This window comes from Aegilops tauschii, chromosome 7 (assembly GCF_002575655.3).
Source record: "Aegilops tauschii subsp. strangulata cultivar AL8/78 chromosome 7, Aet v6.0, whole genome shotgun sequence".
Taxonomy (NCBI): domain Eukaryota; kingdom Viridiplantae; phylum Streptophyta; class Magnoliopsida; order Poales; family Poaceae; genus Aegilops; species Aegilops tauschii.
This window is the reverse complement of record NC_053041.3, coordinates 93,578,806-93,589,588: the sequence shown is the minus strand read 5'-3', so window position 1 is coordinate 93,589,588 and position 10,783 is coordinate 93,578,806.

Sequence of the window (10,783 nt, the reverse complement as noted above, 5' to 3'; positions counted from 1 at the left end):
TCCTGCCTGCATCTACTACTATTACTCCACACATCGACCGCTATCCAGCATGCATCTAGTGTATTACGTTCATGGAAAAATGGAGTAATGCAATAAGAACGATGACATGATGTATACAAGATCCGTTTATCTATATGGCGATAGATATAGATCTCGTCTTTTTATCCTTAGTAGCAATGATACATACGTGTCGGTTCCCTTCTGTCACTGGGATCGAGCACCGTAAGATCGAACCCACTACCGGGCACCTCTTCCCATTGCAAGACAAATAGATCAAGTTGGCCAAACAAAACCCAAACATCGGAGAAGAAATACGAGGCTATAAGAGATCATGCATATAAGAGATCAAAGAAACTCAAATAAATTTCATGGATATAAAAAGATATGACTGATCATAAACTCAAAGTTCATGAGATCCCAACAAACACACCGCAAAAGATTTACATCATATGGATCTCCAAGAGACCATTGTATTGAGAATTCAGCGAGAGAGAGAGAGAGAGAGAGAGAGAGAGAAAGAGAGAGAGAAAGAGAGAGAGAAAACCATCTAGCTACTAACTACGGACCCGAAGGTCTAGAAAGAACTACTCACGCATCATTGGAGAGGCACCAATGGAAGTGGTGAACCCCTCTGTGATGGTGTCTAGATTGGATCTGGTGGTTCTAGACTCTGCGGTAGCTGGATGAATATTTCGACGCTTGTTCTAGGGTTTCTGGAATATTGTGGTATTTATAGAGCAAAGAGGCGGTCCGGGGCGCACCCAAGGTGGGCACAACCCACCAGGGCGCGCCTGGGCCTCCTGGCGCACCTTGGTGGGTTGTGCCCCCCTCGGGGCACCCCCAGGTGCAACCAGGGCCCATTGCCTTCCTTCTGGCGCATAAAAAATCATCATGGAGTTTCGTGGCTTTTGGAGTCCGTTTGATATTGATTTCCTGCGATGTAAAAAACATGGAAAAAATAGCAACTGGCACTTGGCACTATGTCAATAGGTTAGTACCAAAAAATGATATAAAATGTCTATAAAATGATTATAAAACATCCAAGATTGATAATAAAACATCATGGAACAATCAAAAATTATAGATACGTTGGAGACGTATCAGCATCCCCAAGCTTAACTCCTACTCGTCCTCGAGAAGGTAAGTGATAAAAACAGAATTTTTGATGTGGAGTGTTGTTCATCAAGTCATATCATATTCTTTTCTTTATAGCATGGACATTTGGACTTTTATGTGATTCAAAGCAATAGCCTAGTTTTGACATAATAATTTAGATACTCAAGCATATCAACAAGTAACCATGTTTTTCAAAATATCAATGCTAAAATAAGTTATCCCTAGCCCATCATGCTCAAACATTGATACATTCATGAAACACACTCGAATATTAACTACACCCAATACTTGAGCACGATCATATTGCCTCCTAGTTGGTGCTTTTTGTAAGAGAAGATGGAGACTCAAAATAGAAATAAAAATTGCATAAAGTAAAAGAAAGGCCCTTCGCAGAGGGAAGTAGGGATTTGTAGAGGTGCCAGAGCTCAAAGCGAAAAAATTAGAGATAAAAACATTTTGGGAGGTGTATCCATCACACCAACGAAAATGACTCAGAGCTACGAACACTTTCCATGCTAGATATGCCATAGGCGGTTCCCAAACCGAAAATAAAGGTTATTCCTTTTTCCACCATTCTTTCACTTTCCATGGCTAGCCGTATCCATGGGTGCCCTCCATACCAACACTTTCCAAGGAATTTATTATTTAACAACATAAAGTAAATATTTTTTTGCATTTTGGGACTGGGCATCCCTAAGACCTTTGCCTTACTCTCGTGCAATGACAAGTGAATAAACACTCATCTTGAGAAGAACAAATCTGGCATGGAAAATATTAGTCACCCGTTACCGTTCCGCGAGCGAAACAAACACACAAAAGAGAAGTTTATTTTGAAAATTAGAGATGGCACATGCAAATTTGCTTAGAACGGCAAAAGAATATCGCATATAGGTAGATATACTAGACTCATATGGCAAAACTAGTTTAAAGGATTTTGGATCCACAAGTAGAGATCATACTTGGTGCAAAATGAAGTTAGCAAAAGATTGAGAAGCGACCAACCAAGAAACAGATAATCTCATAAGCAAGCATTAAGCATAAATAACACCGAATAATGCACCACAAGTAGGATATAATTTCATTGCATGACTGTTGACTTTCGTACTTGCATAGGGAATCACAAACCTTAACACCAATATTCTTACTAAGGCACAATTACTCATCAACATAACTCACATATCACATCACCATATCTCAAAACTATTACTAAGAATCAAGTTTATTTTGTCCAATGAACTTCATGACATTTTCTTGATCTTTATCCTTCTTGGATATCTATCACTCTGGGACTAATTGTTATGTGTTGCTTTTCATAAGCTCAAACAAATATAAGTGAAGATCATGAGCATAACAAATTTTTCTTTCTCTCAAAATAATTTAAGTGAAGCAAGAGAGAATTTCTTAAAAAATTTAATAACTCTCAAATAAATCTAAGTGAAGAAAGAGAGCATTTCTTCAAAAATAACAAAGCACACCGTGCTCAAAAAGATATAAGTGAAGAAGTAGAGCAAGTCCTAGCTCATAAAAGATTTAAGTGAAGCATAGAGAGCAATTCTAACATGTCATGACATAATTTTGGCTCTCTCAAATAGGTGTGTCCAACAAGGATTGATGACTTAAAAGAAAAAATAAAACAAGCGAAGACACATATCATACAAGACACTCCAAGCAAAACACATATCATGTGACGAATAAAAATATAGCCTCGAGTAAAATACCGATAGTTGTTGGAAGAAAGCGGGGATGCCACTCGGGGGCATCCCCAAGCTTAGTTGGTTGCTCATTCTTGGATAATAGCTTGGGATGCCGGGGCATCTCCAAGCTTAGTCTCTTGCATCCTTCCTTCATCCATCGTAAGATAACCCAAAACTTGAAAACTTCAATCACACAAAACTCAACAAAACCTTTGTGAGATCCGTTAGTATAAGAAAGCAAACCACTACTATAATTGTTGTATCAAACCAATTCATATTTTGTTTTTGTATTATATCTACTGTATTCCTACTTTTCTATGGAAAAAACTCATCAAAGAAAACCATAGAGCCATCAAAATAAGCACACAACACAAAGAAAACAGAATCTGTCAAAACAGAACAGTCTGTAGTAATCTGATTTGTCCGAATACTTCTCGAACTCCAAAAATTGTACCAAAATAGGACGACCAGATTAATTTGTATATTAATCTTCTGCAAAAAGAATCAGGGCAAAATCTTTGTTCTGTGATTTATGAAAATTAATTTCGTGAGTGCAAAGTTTCTGTCTTTTTCAGCAAGATCAAACAACTATCACCCAAGAAGATCCTATAGCTTTACTTGGCACAAACACTAATTAAAACACAAAAAACACAATCGTCCCAGTAGCATAATTGTGTAAACACTCAAGAACAGAAAGCAAAAAGCAAAAAATAAATTTTATTTATTGGGTTGCCTCCCAACAAGCACTATAGTTTTACGCCCTTAGCTAGGCATAATATTTCAACGATGCTCACACAAAAGATAATAATCGAAACACAAAGAGAGCATCATGAAACATGTGACAAACACATTTAAGTCTAACATACTTCCTATGCATAGGAATTCTATAGGAAAACAAATTATCAAGACAAGAAACATCTAGAATTTGCAAAGGAGAGGAATAAAACATTGACAATCTCAACACAACGAGAGGAAATTTAATAACATGAAAATTTCTACAACCATATTTTCCTCTCTCATAATAATTATATGTAAGATAATAATCAAATTCAATAATATAACTATCATAGAAAACTTTCTCTTTATGATCCACATGCATGCAAAGTTGACGCTCTTCCAAAATAGTGGGATTATCATCAAATAAAGTCATGACCTCTCCAAACCCACTTTCATAAAAAAATCATAAGATTGAACACTCTCCAAATATGTGGGATTATTTTTAGCTAAAGTTGACAATCTTCCAAACCCACTTTCAATATTATCGCAAACATATTCATCATGAGGCTTAAATAAATTTTCAAGATCATAAGAAACATTATCACCCCAATCATGATCATTGCAATAAGTAGTGGACATAGCAATATTAGCATCCCCAAGCTTGGGGTTTTGCATATTATTAGCACAATTGACATTAATAGAATTTATAGTAAAATCATTGCAATCATGCTTTTCATTCAAGGAGCTATCATGAATCACTTCATAAATTTCTTCATCACAATTTTCAGATTCATGGATCTCAAGCAAAACTTCATAATGATAATCAAGTGCACTCAACTCAATAGCAATTGGTTCAACATAATCAGATCTTTTGAAAAGATTAGCAAGTGGATGAGGATCCATATCAATAGATTTTTAGCAAGCAAAGATGCAAGCAAATAGAAGGCACATGGTAACACAAGCAAAGGTAGCAAACAAGATTGCAACAAAAAAGATAGATCTGACGAGAAAACGGCGAACGAAAAAGAGGGCGAATAAAATGACATTTTTTTGTGAATTGGGGGAGAGGAAAATGAGAGGCAAATGGAAAATAGTGTAAATTGCGAGGAGATGAGATTTGTGATTAGGAACCTGGTTATGTTGAAGATCCTTCCCGGCAACGGCGCCAGAAATTCTTCCTTGATGGCAGCTGGAACTACGTCGGTATTTCCCCGGAGAGGGAGGGATGATGTAGCACAATGAAGGTAGAGTATTTCCCTCAATTATGAAACAAGGCATCGAACCAGTAGGAGAACCAAGCAACACAACGTAAACAACCCCTGCACACAAATAACAACACCTCGTAACCCGGCGTGTTAAAGGGGTTGTCAATCCCTTTCGGGTAACGGTGCCAGAAATTGCGTGTTGACAGGAGAAAGTTGTAATAGATTGAAATAATAGATCGCAAATAAAATAAAACTCAGCAAAGTATTTTTGTATTTTTGGTTTTAATAGACCTGAATAAAAATGCAAAGGAAAAGTAGATCGCAAGCAAATATATAAGGAAGAAGACCCGGGGGCCGTAGGTTTCACTAGTGGCTTCTCTCGAGAAAAATAGAAAATGGTGGGTAAACAAATTACTGTTGGGCAATTGATAGAACTTCAAATAATTATGATGATATCCAGGCAATGATCATTACATAGGCATCACGTCCAGGATTAGTAGACCGACTCCTGCTTGCATCTACTACTATTACTCCACACATCGACCGCTATCCAGCATGCATCAAGTGTATTAAGTTCATGGAAAAATGGAGTAATGCAACAAGAACAATGACATGATATAGACAAGATCCGTTTATCTATATGGCGGTAGATATAGATCCCATCTTTTTATCCTTGGTAGCAATGATACATACATGTCGGTTCCCCTTCTGTCACTGGGATCGAGCACCGTAAGATCGAACCCACTACCAGGCACCTCTTCCCATTGCAAGACAAATATATCATGTTGTCCAAAGTGGACAAAGGCATATCATTAGGATCAGAAGAAACACTTTTATTAGCAAACAATTTCATAAGTTCATCCATCTTTGCACTGAAAACATTAATCTCTTCAATCACATGAATTTTTTTACTAGTGGATCTTTCGGTGTGCCATTGAGAATAATTAACCATAATATTGTCTAGGAGTTTAGTAGCTTCTCCTAAAGTGATTTCCATAAAAGTGCCTCCCGCGGCTGAATCTAAAAGATTTCTAGAAGCAAAATTCAATCCGGCATAAATTTTTTGTATAATCATCCGCAAATTCAATCCATGTGTAGGGCAATTACATATCATTAATTTCATCCTCTCCCAAGCTTGTGCAACATGCTCATGATCAAGTTGCTTAAAATTCATAATATCGTTCCTAAGAGAGATGATCTTAGCGGGAGGAAAATACTTACAGATAAAAGCATCTTTGCACTTATTCCATGAATCAATACTATTTTTAGGCAAAGAAGAGAACCAAGTTTTAGCACGATCTCTAAGAGAAAACCGAAATAGCTTCAGTTTAGCAACATCATTATCCACATCTTTCTTCTTTTGCATATCACACAAATCAACAAAGTTGTTTAGATGGGTAGCGGCATCTTCACTAGGAAGGCCAGAAAATTGATATTTCATAACAAGATTCAACAAAGCGGTATTAATTTCACAAGATTTAGCATCGGTAGTAGGAGCAATCGGAGTGCTAATAAAATCATTGTTGTTGGTATTGGAAAAGTCACACAATTTAGTATTATCTTGAGCCATCGTGACAAACAATCAATCCAACACACAAGCACACAAGAAGCAAGCGAAAAGAGACGAACGGACGAGGGGCGAAGAAAAGGCAACGGTTTTCGAAAATCGTTTTAGAAGTGAGGGAGAAGAAAATGAGAGGCGAATGGCAAATAATGTAATGTGAGGGAGAAGAGTTTATGATGGGTACTTGGTATGTCTTGACTTGGCGTAGATCTCCCCGGCAACGGCACCAGAAATCCTTCTTGCTACCTCTTGAGAATGCGTTGGTTTTCCCTTGAAGAGGAAAGGGTGATGCAGCAAAGTAGCGTAAGTATTTCCCTCAGTTTTGAGAACCAAGGTATCAATCTAGTAGGAGACAACGCACAAGTCTCCTAGTACCTGCACAAACAATCAAGAACCTTGCAACCAACGCGATAAAGGGGTTCTCAATCCCTTCACGGTCACTCGCAAAAGTGAGATATAATAGAGATAGTAAAGTAAATATTTTTTGTATTTTTGTTGTATAGATTGGAAAGTAAAGATTGCAAAATAGTAAACGAGATGCGATGTAAATAAAAGAGATGCAATATAATAGGAAAGAGACCCGGGGGCCATAGGTTTCACTAGTGGCTTCTCTCAAGATAGCATGTATTACGGTGGGTGAACAAATTACTGCCGAGCAATTGATAGAAAATCGCATAGTTATGAAGATATCTAAGGCAATGATCATGAATATAGGCATCACGTCCGTGTCAAGTAGACCAAAACGATTCTGCATCTACTACTATTACTCCACACATCGACCGCTATCCAGCATGCATCTAGAGTATTAAGTTCATAAGAATGTGGTAACGCATTAAGCAAGATGACATGATGTAGAGGGATAAACTCAAGCAATGTGATATAAACCCCATGTTTTTATCCTCGATGGCAACAATACAATACGTGCCTTGCTGCCCCTACTGTCACTGGGAAAGGACACCGCAAGATTGAACCCAAAGCTAAGCACTTCTCCCATTGCAAGAAAGATCAATCTAGTAGGCCAAACTAAACCGGTAATTCGAAGAGACTTCAAAGATATCAAATCATGCATATAAGAATTCAGAGAAGAACCAAATAATATTCATAGATAATCTTGTTCATAAATCCACAATTCATCGGATCTCGGCAAACACACTGCAAAAGAGTATTACATCAAATAGATCTCCAAGAACATCGAGGAAAACTTTGTATGGAGAATCAAAGAGAGAGAAGAAGCCATCTAGCTAATAACATGGACCCGAAGGTCTGTGGTAAACTACTCACGCTTCATCGGAGGGGCAATGGTGTTGATGTAGAAGCCCTCCGTGATCGATTCCTCCTCCGGCAGATCGCCGGAAAAGGCCCCAAGATGGGACCTCACGGGTACAGAAGGTTGCGGCGGTGGAAAAGTGGTTTCATGGCTCCCCCTGATGTTTCTAGGGTATAAGAGTATATATATGCGAAAGAAGTACGTCGGTGGAGCTACGAGGGGCCCACGGGGGTGGGGGTGCACCTACCCCCTGGGAGCCTCCTCCTGCCTCGTGGCTTCCTTGTGGAGTTCCAGACTTCGACTCCAAGTCTTCTGGATTGCTTTCGGTCCAAGAAAGATCATCGCGAAGTTTTCATTCCGTTTGGACTCCGTTTGGTATTCCTTTTCTGCAAAACTCTAAAATAGGCAAAAAAAACAAAAACTGGCACTGTTTCTCCGGTTAATAGGTTAGTCCCAAAAATAATATAAAAGAGCATATTAAAGCCCATTAAACATCCAAAACAGATAATATAATTGCATGGAACAATCAAAAATTATAGATACGTTGGAGACATAGCAAGCATCCCCAAGCTTAATTCCTGCTCGTCCTCGAGTAGGTAAATGATAAAAACAGAATTTTTGATGTCGAATGCTACCTAACATAATTATCAATGTAATTTTCTTTATTGTGGCATGAATGTTCAGATCCGAAAGATTCAAGACAAAAGTTTAATATTGACATAAAAATAATAATACTTCAAGCATACTAACAAAGTAATCATGTCTTCTCAAAATAACATGTCCAAAGAAAGCTATCCCTACAAAATCATATAGTCTGGTTATGCTCTATCTTCATCACACAAAGTATTTAATCATGCACAACCCCGATGACAAGCCAAGCAATTGTTTCATACTTTAGTATTCTCAAACTTTTTCAACTTTCACGAAATACATGAGTGTGAGCCATGGACATAGCACTATAGGTGGAATAGAGCGGTGGTTGTGGAGAAGACAAAAAGGAGGAAGATGGTCTCGCATCAACTAGGCGTGTTAATGGGCTATGGAGATGCCCGTCAATAGATATCAATGTGAGTGAGTAGGGATTGCCATGCAACGGATGCACTAGAGCTATAAATGTATGAAAACTAAACAAAAGAAACTAAGTGGGTGTGCATCCAACTTGCTTGCTCACGAAGACCTAGGGCATTTTGAGGAAGCCCATCATTGGAATATACAATCCAAGTTCTATAATGAAAAATTCCCACTAGTTTATGAAAGTGACAACTTAGAAGACTCTCTATCATGAAGATCATGGTGCTACTTTGAAGCACAAGTGTGGAAAAGGATAGTAGCATTGCCCCTTCTCTCTTTTTCTCTCATTTTTTTATTTGGGCCTTTCTCTCTCTTTTTTTATGGCCTCTTTTTTTATTCTCTTTTTTTTCGTCCGGAGTCTCATCCCGACTTGTGGGGGAATCATAGTCTCCATCATCCTTTCCTCACTGGGACAATGCTCTAATAATGAAGATCATCACACTTCTATTTACTTACAACTCAAGAATTACAACTCAAGACTTAGAACAAAATATGACTCTATGTGAATGCCTCCGGCGGTGTACCGGGATGTGCAATGATTCAAGAGTGACGTGTATGAAAAATTATGAACGGTGGCTTTGTCACAAATACGATGTCAACTACATGATCATGCAAAGCAATATGACAATGATGGAGCGTGTCATAATAAACGGAACGGTGGAAAATTGCATGGAAATATATCTCGGAATGGCTATGGAAATGCCATAATAGGTAGGTATGGTGGCTGTTTTGAGGAAGGTATATGGTGGGTGTATGGTACCGGCGAAAGTTGCGCGGTACTAGAGAGGCTAGCAATGGTGGAAGGGTGAGAGTGCGTATATTCCATGGACTCAACATTAGTCATAAAGAACTCACATACTTATTGCAAAAATCCATTAGTTATCAAAACGAAGTACTACGTGCATGCTCCTAGGGGGGATAGATTACTAGAAAAAGACCATCGCTCGTCCCCGACCGCCACTCATAAGGAAGACAATCAATAAATAAATCATGCTCCAACTTCATCACATAACAGTTCACCATACGTGCATACTACGGGAATCAAAAACTTTAACACAAGTATCTCTCAAATTTACAACTACTCTACTAGCATGACTCTAATATCACCATCTTCATATCTCAAAACAATCATAAAGAATCAAACTTCTCATAGTATTCAATGCACTTTATATGAAAGTTTTTATTATACCCATCTTGGATGCCCATCATATTAGGACTAATTTTATAACCAAAGCAAATTACCATTCTGTTCTAAAAGACTCTCAAAATAATATAAGTGAAGCATGAGAGATCAATAATTTTCTATAAAATAAAACCACCACCGTGCTCTAAAAGGATATAAGTGAAGCACTAGAGCAAAATTATCTAGCTCAAAAGATATAAGTGAAGCACATAGAGTATTCTAATAAATTCCGATTCATGTGTGTCTCCCCCAAAAGGTGTGTACAGCAAGGATGATTGTGGTAAACTAAAAAGCAAAGACTCAAATCATACAAGACGCTCCAAGGAAAACACATATCATGTGGTGAATAAAAATATAGCCTCAAGTAAAGTTACCGATAGACGAAGACGAAAGAGGGGATGCCTTCCGGGGCATCCCCAAGCTTAGGCTTTTGGTTGTCCTTGAATTTTACCTTGGGGTGCCTTGGGCATCCCCAACCTTAGGCCCTTGCCACTCCTTATTACAAAATCCATCAAATCTTTACCCAAAAACTTGAAAACTTCACAACACAAAACTTCAGCAGAAAATCTCATGAGCTCCATTAGTATAAGAAAATAAACCACCACTTTAAGGTACTGTAATGAAATCATTCTTTATTTATATTGGTGTTAAACCTACTTTATTCCAACTTCTCTATGGTTCATACCCCCCGATACTACTCATAGATTCATCAAAATAAGCAAACAACACACGAAAAACAGAATCTGTCAAAAACAGAACAGTCTGTAGCAATCTGTAACTTTCGAATACTTCTGTAACTCCAAAAATTCTTAAATAAATTGGTGGAAGTGAGGAATTTGTCTATTAATCATCCTAAAAAAGAATCAACCTAAAAGCACTCTTTAGTAAAAAATGACAGCTAATCTCGTGAGCGCAAAAGTTTCTGTTTTTTTACAGCAAGATCGCAAAGACTTCACCCAAGTCTTC